The sequence below is a fragment of the Stegodyphus dumicola genome, chromosome 7 (assembly GCF_044657685.1).
Source record: "Stegodyphus dumicola isolate Sdum_Otavi_A_Nest chromosome 7, ASM4465768v1".
Taxonomy (NCBI): Eukaryota; Metazoa; Arthropoda; class Arachnida; order Araneae; family Eresidae; genus Stegodyphus; species Stegodyphus dumicola.
Genome location: NC_140774.1, coordinates 175,024,115 through 175,046,338, shown reverse-complemented (window position 1 = coordinate 175,046,338; position 22,224 = coordinate 175,024,115). Strand labels below are relative to the sequence as shown.

Sequence of the window (22,224 nt, the reverse complement as noted above, 5' to 3'; positions counted from 1 at the left end):
ACGATTTGAAAGCGAGCAGTCGCAACACTTTTATAATAACGAAATAAAGCATTTTTATCTCCAACGCCCGAGACTGTTGCCATTCGGAAAAATAAGTGCGAAAATTAGTGCTTTAAGAGTTTTTAATTAGTACTTCGGCTTATTAAAGTCGTACAAAGATGGGAACAGTTGAAAAGGCTTTCGACAAATTTTTGGAATCGGGAATAATGTATTTAATGTTTGGCAATGCTACTTTTATTTCATCGTAAAACTGAGAAAGAAATTTTTTATTAACAAACTCTACGATTTGAAAGCGAGCAGTGGCAACAACTTTGGAATAAAGCAGATTTCCACCTCCAGCGAAACTGTCGCCACTCGGAAAAATGAGGGCGAAAATCATTGTTTTTCCGAGTTTTTTAATCAATATCTCTGGTTTTATCTTTTGGGGGGGAAGTGGACGTCGACCTTTTCTAGGACCCAGAAAAGAACTGTATTAAGTTTGATGACGATAGCCGTAGTAGTGACTGAGTTATTAGCGAACAAACACACACACAGACTTTCTTCTTTATATATATATATATATATATAGATTATGTAGAATGCCCTAATAGATTAATAAAATATTCAAAAGCATCGCATTAAAAAAAATGTTGAAATGGTTTACGTAAATGCCAAAAAGAAAAAAGTTTACCACCTCGTAATACCAGAGTCCTTCAATATTATGTAAAAATGCGAATATTTCAGAGTGTCTGACACTGACAGAGAGCATAAAGTAGATGAAGAGAGCAAAAATGCAAAGTTCATTTCATTCAAGGTGCTCATCTGAAATATAAAAATAGCATATTTTCTCTTACGCTGGGTTGGTTTCCTTGTTGTTAACGTCGCTTTTCGGACACATCAACGCGCCTCTGCAAACGAAAAGTTTCCCCCGCTGAAGCCATAAAGCATTCAACACTGGCAAGAAAGGCCTTCACAGACTGACCGCCAGACGAAAAGTCCTGCGGGGAGGGGTGAAACGGAGAAGGAAAAACTCTCTTTCTCAGTCTCATCGGTTCCTGCTTTTGACAGGAACGAAGTTTTTCGTTTTTTCCTTGCTTCGGCAGTGATAGACTTCGAACATTTTACCTCCGGTCTGAAACTGAATTTAGGCAGCGCACTCGTAGTAAATGCCCATTGTGATAAACTGCTTCTTTTTCAATGCTCAGCGCTAAAGCGCAAACATATTGAACTATATACCAAAAGAATTCGTTTAAAATTCGATCGTTTAGGGGTAAGAATTGTTTGCATTTTGGAAAGGGAGGTTTGCGGGAAGTTTATCGTTATAAAACTAATTTGTTACTACTTATCTTAATTAATTTATTGTGATTAAATTAATAATATCTTCTTCTCTAAGCTCCTCCCCCCCCCGATGGACAAATTGTAAGTATTAGTAGTTAGAACCGGGTTTCTGGCGAACAAAGTGGCTGCATGGGAGTTTTCATGGCTTTTCCGTGCGTAAAGTTACTACACTACAGTTTCTCTTGAAAAATCCTTCACGAAAGCATCCTTTCCTTTAGCAGAGAGTCCTCGTGTGCTTTGTTATAGTTAAAGTAATTAAAATATCCCAGTTTTTTGCTTTAATATGAATGAACGATAGTAGCAAGCACCAGCCCCACGAGAAACGTTATGAGATTGCCTTTAGGGGTTAGCGTTAATTATCGCAAAGTAAGCAAAGGCTAACTCTCCAAAGAGAAAAATCTTTTTGAAGATAATTCTTTTAAAGAAACCTAGTTCATATTTCATATGTTTATGTAACACAAGCATGTTTCAGCCGCTAGAAATCGACTCCAGGACGGATAAGCAACGTTTCTCAAATTCATGTACTTGATCATTAGTGTGTATTAGGTATATTATGATTACTTAAATGATTATTATCTACAACAATAATAATAAGGAATTTGCATCTGTATCGCGCAGCGTAAAAGAGCATTTTCATTAACATGCTGTTTTTTTTTTCTTTCAGAAATCGTGTTTACTCAATGCTTTTCATTTCGAACACCTATATGTCATGTGATATCTCTTGCAAGAAAACTGAACTTATCCAGTACGTCTTAGAATTCAATTTAGAGAGAATCGCAACCTAACTGGACTGCAGATTATTATAGCGTGTTATTGCTGTTCACAGTAATCGGGATATAATAACAATTTTGGGAATTAGCAATTAGTCTTAGCGGGTCACACACAGCGTCGAGCGGGATTTCAACTCCCCACTCCACATAAACCAACGATCGTGACGTTGTCCGCATCACTTCTAGAGATCGCATATCCTGAACTCCTTCTCGTATTCGTTATTTTGCTGTCTGAGATCTGTACTCTCACAGTCTCGGCTCTGGGGGTATAAAATACACGGAGCCGCTTCCTGATATCCGAAGAGGCAGCCTTTTCTGTCCTGGAAGGTAGGTGGCTACGACCTTTGTCTCTCTTCGTCTCTCCACTCCGCGCCTTGCGTGATGCGTTGAGCATGAGAGCCCCTACTCTTGCTAGATATAGAAGAATCAATTGGGTGAACCTTGTAATGCGTCCTAGAATGGATACAGAACAAGTACAATCATAACATACGTATCAAATATGCACTCGTACAAGGTGACAATGACAGAATCAGAGCCCACAATGTATCGTTCAACCATGTACACAGATGCATCAACGGCTAACTTCGTCTTTCCTGCTAAATCTCGCTTTTGCTTATATTATCACAATGCTGTATCCTTGAACGCAAGCACCGAAAAGAACAACGTTGGAAGATTACATTCTTATTTGGCCCCAAACATGCATATAGCCTCTAGTCCGCATATCCAGTAATTTGAGTTTGACGTGTCACTGTTACACTGTTGAAGTTTTGACATGCCATAAAATTAGATTAGCAAGGAAGTGGCGTATCTTTGGTATTTCTTGTCTTTCGTGACAACATACTGCCCACACTTTCCTACGTTTCCAGAGGCGAAGGTTGGACGAACTCATTTCTGCTGTTCTGTATCTCTAAATTACCCGTTTCAATCTATTATAATGCATTTATGAGTAAACGTGATTCTTCTAACTTCTTTCTTTCAAGTTGCAACAGTTTTAATGTCCGTTAGTGTATTAAATACAATGTGTTCTTAGTAATGTAGTTATATAATTATATGAATAAATACAATATGCGATATTAAAAAAAACCATAATCACAGTGGTAAACTGCATTAAATATGCAAAAACTTTTAAACCAAATAGAAAAAATGTAATTTACATCGTTTCCTTCATCGTAATCAGGGGATTAGTGCAGTGGGAGAAGTAAATTGTTTCTGAACAAACAACGAAAAAAATAAAAATTTAGATTTTAGTACTTAAAATAATCTCAGAGAATGAATCAATGTAATTTGTGTCTTTATCAATCTAGTCCCTACAGACGGATTAAGTAGTGCAAAAAATTGCAAAACTGTAGCATGAAAACCAAAAATAGGCTTAAAACAAACTTAAAAGTCCAAAAAATGTTTTTGGGTAGACCGAGCCTAAAAACAAAACTTGTAAACGCAAGTAACCCAGCACATAAAAAAATAATAATATATAAAAATTCAATACAAAATAAGACAAATTTGTAACCTTAGAGCAATAATTGATTTGAAATGAAAAATTTAGACATGCCCAGGAGGATAAGACTGGCGTTAAACTTAACATTTGCTAGGTAATAAACTCGATTAATTATACATTTTAAACTGGTTTATAATGCAAAAATAATAAGAAAAACTTCTAATGTAAAATTAAACGTGGGTAGTAAAAAATGAAAGGAAAAACATAGAATTGTATAAAATCCGAAAGGTAAAAACAAATGTCACGTGCAACCAACCAAAAAGCTAAGCTCAAGTGATATATATACAGGATGGATCTGATCAAGTGAGCAAAACTTTGTGGGGGGGATGACAGAAGGCAGCTATACAAGCAATATTTGTCATAAAATGTACGGTCGGAACGCAAGTGGTGAGAAGTTAAAGGGTAGTTTTCCACAGTCACATTTAAAGAATTAACACAATAATGAGAGGAGATACTTCAGAAAATATTTTATTAGCAGAAATGCTCATAGAAATTTCTCAAAATCCTTCCGCCAGCTGTAATATAGGCTTCACACCTGCGAAATAGGTATTGACGCACATCTGCGAAGATACCAGGCATTTCCAGAATATCGCCGGTAACAACGGTAATCCTGGCGACTAGATCCATATTTATTTGAGTGGAGGGACGCACGTAGGCTTATTATATGGTCCCACAGGAAAAAGTCCAAACACAAGAGATCCGGTGATCTTGGTGGCCAAGCTATGGGACCACTTCGACCACTCCATCGCCCTGGAAATTTCGTGATCCGTATAACCAGCAACCCTCTGGGCAATCTACGGTTGAAGATGCTGTTGTGTGGAAGGACCGACCATTTTATACCATTTATTTACAATGCCACCTAGCGGCTCGCCTTTTGCGTTACGCCTATACATTCCATGACGAATATTGCTCGTATAGCTGACGCAATGCCCCAGGAAGTTTGTTTAGTTTCATGGCGGCTGTATTTCAGAATATTACAGCTTAAAACTGTTGAAAGTTTCTCAGATAGAAAACCGTCTGTACGCTCTCTTTTGAAAAAAGTACGATAAAAAAAGTATTTAATTCGACGACTGTTTATGATATTTTTCATTCTATTACGATTTCATATACTTAAATAAACGATGACAAACAATTCAAATTATTTTTTTTATTCTATTTAGTAATAAATCGTTTTCGTTATTTCTATGATTTACAAATGTAATATGTATAACCTCGTCGTTAGGTTCTTAAAAAATACCCGGATTCTCTTAAGTTTTAAATTATTTTATGTCCTATGAATATTCACTATTCAATTCTTAAAACTTTATTTCAAATTTTAATTTATGGACAATTTATTGCATTTCTTTCTGGTATGGTTTGAACTAAATCTGTGAGATTAAGAGACCTTAAAATTTTGCATTTAAGGACATAAAACTTCAATGGTCATAACTGGTTCTTTAAGCAGGATTTTAACTGAGTTAGCTTGTGATGGCCCCAACTTGTCAGCAACTGTGGTAGTGACTGCTATGAACTGTAAAGTTACACAAACACGTAAGAAGGGTTTTAAAGCCCTTTTTATTCCACTTTAGAAATAACAGCTGCGTTCACTTGACGCTCACAAACTACGCCGACCCGGCGGTTTAACAAAAATAGAAATGTGAAACTAAAAATTAATGACAGGATGAGTAAATAACTAGATCACTACCTACGAGGCTCTGAAATCGTAACTAACTTAACCGCGTTCTAAAATACAGCTGAGATTCAGCTAGCTTACTGATTAAGCAGCTGAAAAATTCAGCGAACTGCCGAGATAGGCACACAGGCCGAAACGCGCCGTTCTTAAATTTCTACCTAGCAACCTTCACGTTAGCGATTCAAGAAGCACACGTGCAAACTCGTTTCCCTTCTATTTAAACTCAACTTACTTCTGCTAAAATTTGAATATACTGCGCGTTCTACTACAATTTACATACTCTGGCATTGGCAATTCTAGGGGAAAGTAAAGGCTTGACAGGAAAGATAGCTTTAACTTAAAATAAATGTTAGTTAAAATAAATATAAACCCTACAAGATATTAAAAAAAATGCAAAAATTCTTCATTTGGTGGAGTCATGACATTCTGCAGATTCCATCAGTTTTCTTTAAATATTTCAAAAGTTTTGCTTCCAATTTCGAATTCCTAAGCTCCTACTTCTGTTATACTCGATATATGTCCCTGCAGTCGTCAATTCTTCCTTTGTTATATTTTTTCTATTTAAGCAGGCCACACCCGGCCTAAATGTAGAATATTTTTAATCTTTCAGGACGAATTCCGTATCAGTGTCTCGAAAAATAGAATATATAATTGAATTTTGCCTAATTTTAAATAGAGTTGAAATATTTATCACCAAGGGCAACCTCAGAAAGTTTTTTCCGAGGACTTAACTTTGAAGACAAATAATTACATTAATAAATATTTATTTAATTGCGTTTTTATTTCCAGTGAAAGAGAACAAGACAAACAATATATAAACAGAACAGAACTCTGTGAACATATAACGTAAAAAGTCAATATCTCCTCAACTGGCTTCTAATCATCCTTGAACCGGCAGGTTCGTTTCAACGGGCGCCTGGACGGAAGGGTCCTATCCCGATCGAGGGTGCGTCACTTTTCGAACATTGTGAGCATAGTTGTTCGGCAGAGTGATTATGGGCCTGTAGGCAGAGTGAATGGTAAGCAATAGATGGCATACAGTCCAGTTGAAAGATAATTTGACGATACCTGCACTTGGGGAGAAGTATTCGGAGGCTAACTCCTAGGTTGAAAGTCGCTGCGCTGAGGCATAGAGGGCGGCGTCGATGGGCGGAGAGAAATCTTGAAACCTTTAGGTCATGTGGGTGGTGATGTCCAATGGGAGCAAAAGTTGGAATTTGGAAATAGAGCTGAGGGGTCTCATGCAAGCAGGTGTATTTTTTTAGTTAAAGATGTTGGCTTCCTCACATATTGTAAATAGAATTAATAGTTTTTCCATGGGTGTATCTGCTGCTTTTAATTGGTGTAAGTTATTTTTGAGAGTAGAAAAGAATTTAAATATGTTATTGTGGCCGAAAATATTATTGAGTTCTTTTAGTGTGGAGAAAATGTCGGTGAAAATGTTCGCGTTAGATGTAGTGTTGGGTATCTGGTTTCTAGTGTCTTGTGTATTGTTGGAAGTGACTTGAGCGTATGTTCTGCCTTGTGTAACATTTGGGGTGCTATTGCTTTGTGTAAGAGTGTGTTTCGGTGAGTTATTTGTATTTCTGTTTTTGGGGAATTTCTCGCAACCGCGGTAGGAAGCTGGATGATTTTTTTGGCAGTTTGCGCATGTGGGGTTATCTAATTTACCTTGTGTTGGGCAGTCTGTTGTTTTATGTTGTTGTGCGCATTTAACACACCTAGGTAGGAAGAAACAATTGTCTGATGAGTGATTAAAGCGTTGGCAGTTGTGGCATTGTGGTGTAATGTTTTTGTTGATGTATTTTTCAATTGTGATAATGAACATACCTAGGTGTGTTTCACTGTAGATTTTGTCGATGTTTGGTGTTGGCATGAGTTGTATCTGAAATAGTGGCATGGGTTGTTTGGTTTTGAATCTTGTGAGTTGTACTACTTTGTATACATTGTATCCGAGGTGTGTGAGTTCCGTGGAAATTTCATGTGTGTCAGTGGTAATGGGTAAGCCTCGGATAACTACTTTAATTGGGCGTTTGTGCTTGGGTGTAATGATATAATGTTCGATGTTATATTTCTGTAAGTCTGTGGTGAGTTGTCTGTGATCATCTGTTGTTGATGGTAGTAACTTGAGATATTCTCCATTTATTTTGGCGTAAAATGTGGCATTAGTCAGTGTAGCGAGTAGCTTGATGCACTGGTTGTGTGTGACGCCATCTATCGGCTTAACCATAATTGGTGTAGGTGTGCTATATTGGGGAAGTCTTGTATCTGGTGTTTGCGAGCTGTTAGTTTGTGTTGTGGGTTGGGTGGAATGAGTGTCAGGTTGCGAGAGTGCTGTGTAGCTGTTTTGGGTGGGTATACTGTTGGGTGCAACATTTACGGGTACCTTAGCAGTTTTGTGTGGTTTTTTGAATCCTTCCGTGTCGTCGTCACTGACTGAATTATCACGCGGTTTACGTTTCTGTTGTGTGATTGGCTGTGTACTGCTTGCATGGGAAAGAGCAATAGTCAACTTACCCCTCAGCTGATCCAACAGAGTCTTCTTCTTTTCTATCTCCTTTTTCAGAATGTCCGAATGATAGTCCGTGTCCGTGACTGGTCTGTTGGCCGATAAGTACCGGATGGTTCCGTGATAGATAGTAATGCTCCTTTCTACTTCAACGATTTCTTGTCGGAGTGTAGCAATTTCCAGCTCCGTAAGAACGTGCCCAGCATTGTCCTGGTCCATATCAGTGGCCGTCGCATTCGAGGTGTCCGCAACAGGATCCATACCTTTATCCGGAGGAACCGCTTCGCTACGGGGAGTCTGCTTTGTACGAGCCATATCGAGAGGTCGCGATTTCGTTAAAACGAGAAACTGGCTTCTAACGGTCCAGTACCTTTCCACCTCAGAGGCACCACGCAACTCCAGGAATCTTCCGATGTAGATAATGTCCATTTCTTTATTTCAGCCGCAAAATGTGCAGTTTGGGCTGGTAAGAATATCAACACGATAGAGATGGCTCTCCAAGAAGTCTTGCCCAGTTTCAAGTTTGAAACTGGCCACGGTTTTTGTCTGACAATTTCTTTTCCAAGGTGTCCTTCCAACTCTTGGTTGAGACATGCGTCATTAGTTCACCTCTCAGTTTTTGTTTAAAACATTTACGAATGTATAGCTTTTGCAGAATGGTAAGAACAATTTGTAAATAACTTTTGAACAATTTCTGTACCATTTTTTTGTAAGTTTGTCCTCCTGATCGTTACCATAAAGGCCACAATGACCGGAAATCCATTGTAGTACAGTCTCTTTACCCCCTAGTCTCAGTTCCTCCAAAAGAATTTGGTATACGAAGATTTGCTCGGAGATTGGATAGGTCTCTGATCCAACAGCCTGTAGTGTCTGGAGTCTGAGAGGAAGACAACTTTGTCACAGCTGAGATTTGGATAGTAATCTGTCTTAGATTCAAACAAATATCCATTACCTCGCCATCATCCTTACAGATGTGGAATCAGTGAGGTTCAGAATAAAGTGTGAGCACAGTCTCGAGGGCAAAAAATTTTAAAGTATATTGAGATGTTTAATTTTTCAAACTACGTTGAATGAGATCTAAGCTGATATTTCTCCATTATTTAATTATAGATTTGAGGAATACAAAAACACGGCTATTTATTGAAGATATAACAAGATTTTATATTACATGCTATACTTACAGAAACAAAAAGCATATCTTAAAAGAATAAATAAAAATAAAAAATAAATAAGAAATTTGAAAGTTTTCAGATTTTATATTACGTTCAAAGGGGCGTTTTTTGTGTTACCTTTCTTTATTAAATATCATGTTCTTCGCACTTAAATCATAAAATTCAGTTCAACAGCAATATCACAAAATATTTAAAGAGTATATCTTTAGAATTTCCGATACACAGTCTCCCGCGCTGGAGCTAAAATATTTTTTTTCCGTAGAGTGTTGCCATGGCTCGCTTTGAAATCAAAGTTTTGAAAAGTTTGTTAATCAAAAATTCGTTAAAGTGTTACAAAATATGAAATCGATAATAAAACAAATTCCAAATTCGGTCTTCCAGATGCCCATATTCGGGTGGAAACGGACGTTATTTAAAATTTGATAGTTGCTCTAGGTACCGTCGTTTTATCACAATGCGAGAAACATGCATACATTTAAGCAAATTCTTCATTATTTAATTTCTTTAAATATAACACAAGGCAATAATATTTGGTAGCAACAATTTGAAAAGTGAAACAGACATTTAAAGCTTTCGACGCAAATTGCCAAAACGAAATTAGTAGCCCTTTTGGGGTAGCGCCCTTTGGGATAAAAAAAAAAAAAAAAAAGAAAAAATTGTTGATAACTAAATTGCACACCTTGCAATTCTCTTAGTACAGAAAAAAGAGCAAATAATGAAACATGGATATTTGGGGGGAGGGAACTATAAACAGTGAACCAAATTAAAAATATCATATGTCATGAATTATTTCTAAATGACAGCATAAATTACTTCCGCGAGTAATGAACAAAAGAGATTGCATTGTCTTATTTGGAATAATAGTAAATAAGTTGCAAAGAAAAGAATTATGTTACTAATTTTTTTTAAATAAAAAGCTTTAAATGAAACCCATTCAATTAATTTCGTAATTAGCGTTAAAAAAGTGCGGGGTGCATTTCAGTTTCATTTAACAAAGCATTGTGAGAATAAAAAAAAAATGTCCTTTAATCATGCGTTCTGCTTGTCACATTTAATTGATCGGAAAGTGTAAAGATTACATTTCTTTCTAAATTTTTAAAAACATTTTTTTTTTTTTTTTTTTTTGTGAGCACGATCAAGCAACATGACTTTTTTTTTAACACAAAAGACAACAACTTTCTTCCTGTCTAAAATTCATCAGGATTTAATCAATCCAATTCTTTAATTAACAATCCCCTTACAAGATTACATTAAACTATCTGCATGGAGTAGTTGCGATTTGATTCAAAAATTACTATACATGAATATTTAGAAGTTTAATAACATGCAACATTCCACTTGCCAAAGCAATAACCAACAATTCATTAATGAATTTAAGTTTTAAATTGTAAGAAATCAAGATAATATTTGAAATGCGTGGAACGTCATTTTCTCTTATTGTGACATTATTTTACATTCATGCATATACAGTAGCAAATACTAGTTTTTGTCTGTTACATCATGTATATAATATTTATATTCATACTATGAATTATGATTCGAATATAACACGATAATGATATACGGAAAAGAAACACATTAGTTTAAAAGTTCAATCTTAGACAAATATTTTTGCTGTTTGGAGAAGAAGCCTTATAATCTTCCTCGAAATATGTGCGGTTTTCTATAAAAGTAGCGTAAATCTAAGGATAAATTTCACCTAATTTTGAATATTATTAAAATTAGTTTAAAAAAACTTAGCCATGAGAGTTAGAATTTTGCAGTAATGGGGACCTCTTCCGTTTTCTACGAATATGCTATAGTAATTATCTTCACACGCACTTTTATTCATTTGCCCCATATATATTTCCTCAATTTTCTATCTTTTGAAAGTAATAATTCCTTTATATGCATATAACCAGAAAATCAAACACATATTCTTTTCTTTATTTTGTATTGCTCTCTTGAAACTCTTTCTCCCATCGATGTGTAAGATCTTACAAATTCAAGGAAAATTATTTGGGAAGAACATATTTTTATAAATTTGGCCCACCATATACTAATATATGCGTACGAGGAGGTATATTCACTGATTTCAGTTCATCAGTGATTGAATGCATAAGTCTGTTGAACACTGGTATTATTTCTGGGGCACAAATATGGCGACCACGCGGACTGCATGGCGTTTTAACGGAGATTTTTCAACGCGCGATGCAAACATATACCGGTTTTCTTGTGAAAGGCTTCTTCAAAGGCCTTCTTTTTAATAGACAGATAAGCCCATACGGTATATATGCTTTGATTAATGAAATTAATAAAATTATAAAAAAAGTCGGAACTTAAAAGAGAGATTATAATGCTTCGATGAATATATATACTTTGGCAAAATCCAACTAAGGGTATTTTAGATGGGTATTCCAGGTTTCAGTTAATTATAACTTTGCTGTCATTATGATACCTAAGTTGAGAGTGCCCTATAAAAACGAGCTAAATATAGGATTCTTTGTTGATGGCATCTTGTGCCTCGGAGCACTGTTTCTATATTAACTCATCATCGCAGAGGAGAATGTAATAAACACTGAAGAATTGAAGAAACACTGAAGAATACTGGCTTACAAATTTCATTGTTGTTATTGTCTTATAAGAGGAAGAAGCTGAAAACCATAACCATTCACCAATATTAAGCCACGAACCATTGAAGATTTGTGGTAAAAATCACGATCAAAATCAGCAGTACTGATCAAGACATGATAAGACGTGTCTAAAGAAACGTGATGAAACGGGACAATCTTCAACAACGAGATAAACCGTCCGCAGTTTGATGCTTAATCATTCTTTCATCATTTATGTCTCATTTCAACATTTTTTTTTTTTTTTTTTTTTTTTTCAGTTTATTTATAAGGTAGAAAAAGATGGCGTATATAAAAAGTATGACATATAGCTGAAACATTGTTCATATATATTCATCTAAAGTATAATAGTGTACATGTACACTTATGATGTGAAATATAAGTATATATTCAGAAAGGGCAAAATTTTATAAAGATATTAATAGGTAGTAGTCTGTTAGAGTAAACATTTCTGATTTCACCTCTCCTCTTTTCTTGGCACATTACGGGGAGCGGTAAAATCGCTGAACACTGGTAGTTCCGATTGGATTCGAATCCAGACGAACGGACTGGCTGCATGGGCGTTTTCGCGGTTTTCCCCATGTGTAACGTGTACATGAGCCAGTTTCCCTTAGAAAGTCCTCCACGAAGGTATCCCTTCCGTTAGGCATATGAAATAGAGAATAGAACAAATTCGAAATTCGGGCTTCCAAGTGTCCATGTTCGAGTGGTGAATTATTACCTTATTCAAAATTTGATGACTCTAGGTGCTGTCGCTTTTCACAGTGGAAGGAACATGCATACATCATGCAGATTCTTCATTATTTAATTTTTTTAAATATAATACAGGGCGATAATATTTGGTGGCAACAATTTGAAAAGTGAAACGAACATTTAAACTAAACAATGCAAAATGCCGTTTCGAAACTAATAGCCCTTCTGAGCTACCGCCCCTTTGGCTACCCCCCTAACAACAGATTTTTGTTAATTATATGCATGCGTATAAAAAATTAATGCTGAATTAATGCAGATAAGTGATTAAATATATAATATGGGTTACCGCTAAAGAGCGGAAATCAGTTATTCTGCAGATTATCTAACTAATTTGCAGATTAATTAGGAAAATTGTTTCTTTTCTCAAATTACTTAGGTAATCTGCAAATTGCCTACATAATCGACACATTACCTACTAGGCACTCAATTAAAGTGAAAATAATATCTTTGCTGGAACAACAGCAACATTTCCGTAAGCTTAAATTAATATAATGTTACTTATTTATTTTTCGATATCTAAGGAATCAAATTAGTACTATCAAACAATGAACAAATTTGTTGATAGAATCAACCATCAATCAATTAAAAAAACATAATATAAAGAATAAAACAGTTTAAAATATTATTAAAATTAAATAAATTAACAAAATTGTATTTATTTATTTTTCGATATCTAAAGATTCAAGTTAATACAATCAAACAATCAGCAAATTAGTTGATAGAATCAGTCCTTAATCAATTGAAAACTTCAGTACAAAGAATCAAACGGTTTAAAACATTATTACAATGAAGAAATTAATTTGAAAAATATATAATATAAATATGCTTACTTATTAATGGAATCTAAAGACTTGTGACACTTTGAATTACACAGCAAATCGTTTTTCCTGCAAGCACAACTATTTGTCGTACATTTAGTTTTGCAGTCACCTTTTCTGAAACCCTGTCCAGTACTAAGAGATTGTTTTATTGCTGTAACGAGCGCCTAGTAGGCAATGTGCAAATCAACATGTGCCTACTAGTTAATGTGCAAAGTGGAAGCAGAGGAAAAGGAAATAAGAGAAACACACTTTTGAACTTTAACGCTATGGAAGCCTTTAACATGCACAATATTTAGGTAAAATGCGAAAAACTCTTGATTCCGCACTTTAACGGAGCAAATGAGTTAATCTGAAGATTAGCTAGATAATGTGCACATAATCGACTCTCGAGCTATAGTGGTAACATATATATATTAATATCAATGAAAATAAAATAATTTGAAAGAACAATAGAAGAAAGCAACGGTAATTTAAATTAGACAATGAAAGCAACTTTATTAAATAACTCAAAAGCAATATATGCTAAACCTTATGCAATCTTAATTTTTGAAATGAAATTTTATTTTTACACAGCTTATGATCAATATGTTATAAAGCAACCCTTAGCACACCCACAAAATATGCGTACAAAAAATTTCTTGAGAACAGCATAAAAATTAATAATTATTCAACCATGAGCGTACACTATGAGGAGTAAGTAATGCTTTAACACTAGATAAGTTTTACGTCGAAAAAGTAAAAATGAAATTAGATTAAAAAATGCTCGTTCTGTTCTCGGCGGCAGGAAGCTACGAAAAATATTAATGCATGGGTTAAGTCATATTAGGCATGCGCAATGAGGATTATCTCTTACCGGTCCAGGAGGGGGAGACAAACCAAAAGCAAACTAACATTAACAAATTCCCTCGTATGTTACTTATGTGCATAAAACATAATGGTATAGTTCCTCAGGGAGGAAAAAAAAAAAAAAAAAAAAAACTCTTATGATATTCTCAGTGAAGCATAGTAGCGAAAACATGCGATAGAGGGGTGGCGGGCGAGAAATAAAGCAAGCGTGAAACGGAAGTAACATCTCTGATAATACAAATTTAATTCCTTCTATTTGTGGGACTCAAGTTATTGTCATGCAATCCACGAAAGAGAAAAACATTATCCTTCGTTCAAACCTAAACTCATGATACAGCGTTACCATTCTGCGTACTCTACGCTTTGCGTACACTAAAATGCGTCCTTTCATCAAAACCCATCGTATGTGCTGTTAACGACTTCAAACACCAGAACGCAGGGTGGAGTACGGGGTGAGGGAGAAACAGAGAGTAATAACGGATCCAGTATTATATGTATTTCACTGATAATTAACATAATCAAGTGCTATTAGCGTAACCCCGTCCTACTCCCGCCCCAGCGGACCGCTACGCCGACGACCCCGCTGACTGATGGGTTTATAAGCGGCAGACAGAAGGACTCTCGCTGGCCGCACGCGACTCGCGGTGCGCGCCGGGAAGCATGCGGTGATACGGCCGTCCCGAATCTTCCCGAAGTAGCGGTGCATTAGAACCATGGTGGTCGTTACAGGTGTTATTTCCCATTTTTTTAATGCAATATTCTTTTTTTCAAAAGAATTCGAAAGGTTAATAAATTGTACTTCATGAATTAGAAGAAACGAGGTGGCAGAACATAACTTGTTTCTTATGCAACAATTAAATTTAAATTTAATTCTTTAAAAAAAATAAACAAAATATAGCTTGTAGTAAAAAACCAAAAAAAAGTATAACGTGCATGAATTTACTTTAAAACGGCACACAGCCAGAGTTTAGAAAGAACATATTTTGTATTTGTGAAATATTTATTTACTTCCATGAATGATACAAAATTTGGCGCTTAAATTTGCTTTTCATTTTTATTTATTTATTTATTTATTTTTATGTTTACAAGGGAAGGATAAACAATACAACTCTGCGAAATAAATAAAATTAACAAATAAAATAAAATGAAATATGAATAAATAAAAATAAAAAGGACACAATTTAAGAAAAATTCGTCTGCGTTTCAAAATTTAAATTATAGCTTTAAGATTTGACGTGTGTCTCACCTCACTAATAAATTTTTAATTCGTTCCAATTATATTTCACTCTTTTCAAAGAAATTAGATGTGAAGAAGATTAAGGAGGAAGTTACTTCAGCTAACATGCTCTGTATTTAATTTCTCTAAGCATATATGTGGTTATAGATACTAGCTCGCAATCGGGTGAAAAATAAGAGGACTGTTCGTTTTAATGAATATGGCAAAGTATTACAGAGGCCATCTATTTAAGGCATGTCTTTATAGAAGACATGGAGAATAATATATATATATATATATATATATTACGCATAAAGAACACGCACTCGCAATCAGCCTAATAGCCAGTTCTCTCAGTCTATCAGGATACAAATCCGTATTGAACTACCAGTGCATAGAACTTTCATCCGCTCGATCAGTATTGGGCAAAGAGAATAAGTGGAAAATCTTTACCCTTATGAAAAATTCTGCGCCGTTCACAGCCCATATATCGCTGATTATTACGAACTTATGTTTATATAATAAAATTTTGATAATGTGCCTCGCTGTTACACAATACACAGCTAGTATAATATTAGGAAGTCTAATTTTTTCTTTCTTTCAAATTCACATTTTTACGTACGCATGTCTTATAAACAGTTAAAATAATGCTTCATTAGAAATGGGCTAATTTGTTTAATTTTAACAGCTATTTGTTGGATATTAATAATAATTTTCAATTTTACAGTAATGAAATTATTACACCAAAATATTTTCCCCTATTAAATTGCCGTACTATTCAATACTTTAAAAATAATACATAAATTTAACGATTAATTGATAATTTTTACTCAGTGAACAATCTTCATTAAATATAGTTGTTGTCAGAGTGGAGAACTTTTCTTTTAATTAACATGTATATTTCATGGATGAGTTGTGAGTTATTTAACAAATAACTTGAAAGTTGAGTTAAGTTTTGAATTTTGTATCTGCAAAGCAGCTAAGAGCGTATTTTGCAGAGAAGCTATAAATGTTGTTTGGTTGTTTTGATGAATATGACAAAGCAAAACAGGAGTTATCTTATTTAAGGAAGGGATGTCTTCGTGGAAAGCTTGTTAAGGGAAATTAACTTTTTCCTGCTGAGTTCATATGTCTTCAGGTGGTACATAGTAATGAAGGCTGTCACATTAAAGGAAGCAAATTAAACTAAGTTCTCATTCGCTTAGACTGAGGATTTTTGCACAATATAAAATAACAGTGAATTATATTAGCAGAGCAGATGTCTTCATCAAATACACATGCAGATTAATTACAATATTTTTACCAGTTGCCCTAGCAAGTGTTCATCGAATTTTTCTTCTCGCAATATTATCTTCGCAGAAAGAAGAAACTATGTTTCATATTTCTTTAAACTTAATTTTTTAATTCCGTTTTTGAATCGCTGATGACAGTTTTCATCAAAAACTTTGTATTAATATTACATGTACTGCTATTTATTTATAAATTTTATAAAGGAAATGACGAAAAAAAAAGTTTTACAGATTTCAAAGACTTTTTTTTAATTTATGTTAAAACTTTAAAAACAATTTTCTTCTTAGTATAATTTTTAATGAAAAAGGCTAAAGCGAAAAATAATATGCAATTTCCTTTTTTTTTTTTTTTTTTTTTTTTTTTTCAAAAGTGGAGAAACAGAACTTTTTTTTTAATGATATCTTATTTTTTATGTTTTTAGTTTCCATTTAATGGCATCGCTGTTTCGAATGGTCAATAGTGAGTAACAAGTTTGCTTCGACCTTCTTCCCACTATTCATTTGAAATTAATCTGAAGTTGTTTTTTCCTATATAATCGTCTGCTTTCTAATGTCAGTGTTTTCTGATGTAAAAAACTTGGGCAAAAATAAATTATGTACCATAGATATGGTAACGTAAAAGGTGTTCAGCAAATATTTTCGATACATTATCTTTTGTAAGAACCACTTAGTTTTTATTTCAATTTCTCTAAATTGCAAAATTTGTCTTCCAGTATATAGAATAGAATACAAAAGACAAGTAAAAAATAATTTAATTATTTTCGGAATAAAATTACAATCAATTTCAATTTTTATCAGTCCTATAAAATATAAGCAAACATTTTTAAAAAAAATATTAAATCAAATAATATATTATATTTTATTTAATAATTTAATCAGTTTTTGATAGATTAAGTCAGAATAAATAAGAAAATGCAATCCTATATTAATTCAAAGTAATCCTTAGTTGTAAAATAATAATAATAAAAGGGAAAGCTATGAAACTTAAAGTAAATGCAAAAAAAAAAAATAATTTTTATCCTTTAAAAATTCATGTTTTAGTAGTGTACTCACTGACACAATCTATTCCTTATTAATTGTCTGTTTCGCTTTCTAGCCCAAAGGAACAATTTGCACAGAAGGGTTATTCATTTCGTTTTGGCATTTTCCCGTGGTTCACTACAAAAGTCTGAATCTCTATTGAAATTGTTGCCACCAAATACTACAGCGCTGCATTATACTTAAAAAAATTAAATTTAAAAAATCCGAAAGTTTTCAGATTTTGTACTATGCCCTAAAGGGCTTTTTTAATGTTTTGTGTGTTACCTTTATTTATTAAATATCATGTTCTTCGCACTTAAACCATAAAGTTCAATTCAACAGCAGTATCACAAAATAATTTTGAAAAAGCGTATCTTAAAAATTTCTGATCCAGTCTTGCGCGTTGGAGATAATTCCCCCCCCCCCGTACAGTGTTTCCATTACTATCTTTGAAATCTTTGAGTTTGTTAATCAAAAATTCGTTAAGTGTTACAAAATCTGAAATCGATAATGAAACAAATTACAAATTAGGGCTTCCAGATGCCCATATTCGGTGGAGGATTACGTTATTCAAAATTTGATGTCTGTAGGTACCGTCATTTTATCACAATGCGAGAAAAATACATACATTTATGTAGATCCTTCATTATTTAATTTCTTTAAATATAATACAGGGCGAAGATATTTGTTGGCAACAGTTTGAGAAGTGAAACGCTGTTTAAATTGAAACGCCACAAAATGCCAAAACGAAATTAATAGCCTTTCTGGGCTAACACCCTTTGGGCTATCTTGCATTATGAAAAAACAGCATTACCTAGCGACATCAAAACGACGACAAAAGTCCTCCATTCGAATATGGGCATCTGGAAGCCCAAATTCTGACTGCTTTATTATCTATTTCATATTTTGTCAAACTTAACGAATTTTTGATTACCACACTCAACAATTTCAAAGCGTTCCTTTAACATTAACATCGCATGCATTTTTTTATATATGTATATTGCTGTTGAATTGAGTTTTATGTGGTTTAAGTGCCAAGAACATGATATTTAATAAATAAAGGTAGCACACTAAAAGTTAAAAAAACGCCGTTTTGGACGTAATATAAAATCTGAAAGCTTACAGATTTTTTTTTTCTTTTCTGCAGCATTTGCAAAGATTGTATTGCATTCCTTAGTGTTAAGTTCTACATTTAAATCACATAGAAGAGTATAAGAAATAACTTAATTAAAATTTTTATCCAGACTGAAAATTGTGCAGTGAATTATTTGAAAAACTGAATATAAATTTTTTCTTAAATAAATTAATGTTCTATTTCGATATTTACTTTTACAGTGAATTCATTGATTAAAAAAATGGATAACAAATCATAAATTCTTTCTGTTTCTTACATGCTTAGTTTTATATATTTATATTTTATCATCATAGTGAAAATAAATTTATATTGATTGTTATACTGAAAATGTATTTTATATATATCATATTTATACCTTATCATCATACTCAAATATATATGAAATGAAAAGAACTTCATGTGATTGCATTATAATATCACCCGATACCTATGTATTATATTCCCTTCTTTTTTTTTTTCATTAGCTTATCCTAATTACTAAACATTCTCATTTTTTGCTTGAATTCATTATGCATATTTCATTGCAATTAAAAAATCATTAAAAATTCATTACAATTTATATTGCAAATCATTGCAATTTATATTACAGGCAAAATTGAAATCTTAAAGCTTCGAATATTCATTAAAAAATGCTAAAAGAGAATTAAAAAAAAAAAAAAAAAAAAAAAAAAAAAAAACTTTTCTGGGCATTTTTCTTTAAGTATCCATGGCTGAAACGCAAATGAATTTGTTTTATTCGTATAGGAATACAGAAATTTCTTATCTTCCTGTGATTCTTCAACAGTGTCTTCTTAGACTGCATTAAAGTAACTATTTTTAGAAGAAACTGAAATTTAGAAAATGTTTCTTGAAAGTTGAATTCTATAATGAGTAGCAACTCATTATGTTCTTAAATCTCTGTAAAATATATATCTAAAGAACTTATTTAACTGAATTATCTTTAAATTCCTTTAAAAATTATGAAGAAATTTGGTAGACCGTTTAACAAATAAATATGTATTGGAAGACGCTATAATTAATCTACACTTTAAATCAGAGTTAATGACTAAGTTCACAAATAAACTAAAAATTTTTTTAAAAAATTCCTGTTTCCTTTGGGCAATGAAATACAATTGCGCAAATTTTTTATTAATAATAAAAATCAAAATGCATAGTATATTTATATGTAAGCATAAACTCAATTTATCTATTCTATTGCAAATACGGTAATTCGAATATCACATTGATGTAACATAATTTTTTACATTTATAGAAATCTTTAATTTTGTTTCAAGTTTATTTTTTGTTATGAAATCGCTAACTTAATTTTAGGTATATCTCTTTCCTATATGCAATAACATAAAGAAGCAGTTTATCACAGGAAAGGAATTTCAGACTGAAACGCTAATTTGTAAATGTAAGTTATATTATTGCATTTAATTCGTTGAATTTAATATTTAAGTCATTTTCTGTAGGTGAAAAAAGCTTCACAATGATCAATTAAAATTGGAAATCGCAAGTTTTTAACTTAGATGCTTCAGAATTATAATATGTTCACTCGTTTTTATACAAAAAATTTGTAAAAAATTATTTCATTGAACTGTTATTATTATTAATAGCCCAAAGGGTAGCATATAGCAGTATTAATTTAGTTTCGGCAATTTAGCGTTGGTTCACTATAAATGGCGTTTCACTTTTTAAATTTTTGCCAGCAAATATTATCCCCCTATATTATATTTAAAGAAATTAAATAATGAAGAATCTGCATAAATGTATGAATGTTTCTCATACTGTGAAAAAGGAACGGTACCTAGAGACAAATTTTGAATAACGTAGTCCTCCACTCCAATATGGGCATCTGGAAGCCCAAATTTGGAATTTGGAATAAGGTTTACTATCTATTTCATAGTTTGTAAATCTTTAACGAATTTTTGATTAACAAACTCAACGATTTCGAAGAGAACAATGGCAACACTGTGCGGGGGGGAAAATTATATCCAGCGCCGTAAGACTGTTTTTCGGAAATTCTAAAGATATGCTTTTTTTAAATTTTTTTTTTTTTTTTGATACTGTTGTTGAATTAAATGTTATGGTTTAAATGCGAAGAACATGATATTTAATAAATAAAGGTAACAGACAAAATGTTAAAAAAGCTCTTTAGGCCGTATTCAGATTTTATTTTAAATTATTATTATTATTATTATTATGTTATTTATAAATCTTCACTTTTAGGCAGCTGCGCCAAATATACAGTACAGCAAGCAGAATAGCGTTAAGCTTAGAAAACCTGTGAAACAGTGAGCGCAGTATTATGCAATAAATGTCTTCTTTTTCAAGCCAGCCAATGATACATGTACGTGTCTCTTTCCATTTAGACTAATATTTCACACATATACTTCTTTTTTAAGCTCGTCTTAAATGAGTCTTCTTTGTTTTGCGTGCACTAGAACATGTTTGAAAACAAAAGCGGTCTTCTGTCCGAGATTCAAATGGCCATACAAAATGAAAGAAAAAGAACTGCTTATTCTTGACTTCAGACGTCTGGAAAACCACAGAAATATTCTTAAAGAAAGTTCCGTGCAGACTTGTAATATTTACGGTACTGTTAAAAGGAACTGCTTTAGCCAGGTTTAGCTTCAATGAACTCTTAAATAAGACTGTCTGTGAAACACCACAATTGCAAGGGGGGAAAAGGAAAAATCTGAAAGCTTTCACATTTTATATTACGCCCAAAGGGGCGTTTTTTTTAACGGTTTATGTGTATCTTTACTAATTAAATATCATGTTCTTTGCCCTTAAACCATAAAATTCAATTCAACAATAATATCACAAAATAATTTAAAAAGTGCATATCTTTAGAATCTCCGATGCACAGTCTCCCGCGCTGGAGATAAAAATTATTATTATTATTATTATTATTATGGTACAGTGTTGCAATTGCTCGCTTTGAAATCGTTGAGTTTGTTAGTAAAAAATTTCTTAAAGTTTTACAAAATATAAAAATAATAAACAAATTTAAATTCCAAATTTGGGTTTGCAGATGCCCATATTCGAGTGGAGGACTGCGTTATTCAAAATTTGACATTTCTAGGCACTGTTATTTTTTCACAGTGCGAGAAATAAACATGCATATATTCATGTAGTTTCTTCATTATTTGTTTTCTTTAAATATAATGTGACAACAATTTGAAAAGTGAAAAGCCGTTTATAGTGAATCAACGCGATATGCGAAAACGAAATTAATAACGCTTGTGGACAAATTTCTCCTTTGGGCTAAAACGGCTTCTTATGTTCTACATCTAATATTTATGTTGTTGTTAAAAGCAACCTTTAGGTTATATTGTTTTTCAACTCTACTTGATATGTCCTAACTGGCTTCTAATATGTTCCTTGCTTTTCTTTTTATGTTCTCACTTATTAGTATAAAAAATAACTCTATTTCTTTAGTTTATATTTTTATTTAAAAAAGAACACAGTATGTCTATTAAAATTCTGAACTGGAAAAGGAATATTATGTAGAAATACAAAATTTTTAGTTAGAATGAATGAAATACAAATTGATATCCGTTTTTTTTTTCCCTATATTGCTGAATATCCTACTTTAAAAGCACCCCAAAATTG

At 33.0% G+C, this 22,224-nt stretch overlaps 1 protein-coding gene across 2 annotated transcripts in view; it reads right to left on the bottom strand.

The window, feature by feature from the left end:
- Nucleotides 1-22,224, bottom strand: part of LOC118181844 (LIM/homeobox protein Lhx5-like) — a 425,656-nt gene that overhangs the window by 390,566 nt on the left and 12,866 nt on the right. The gene's annotated exons all lie outside the window — the stretch shown is intronic.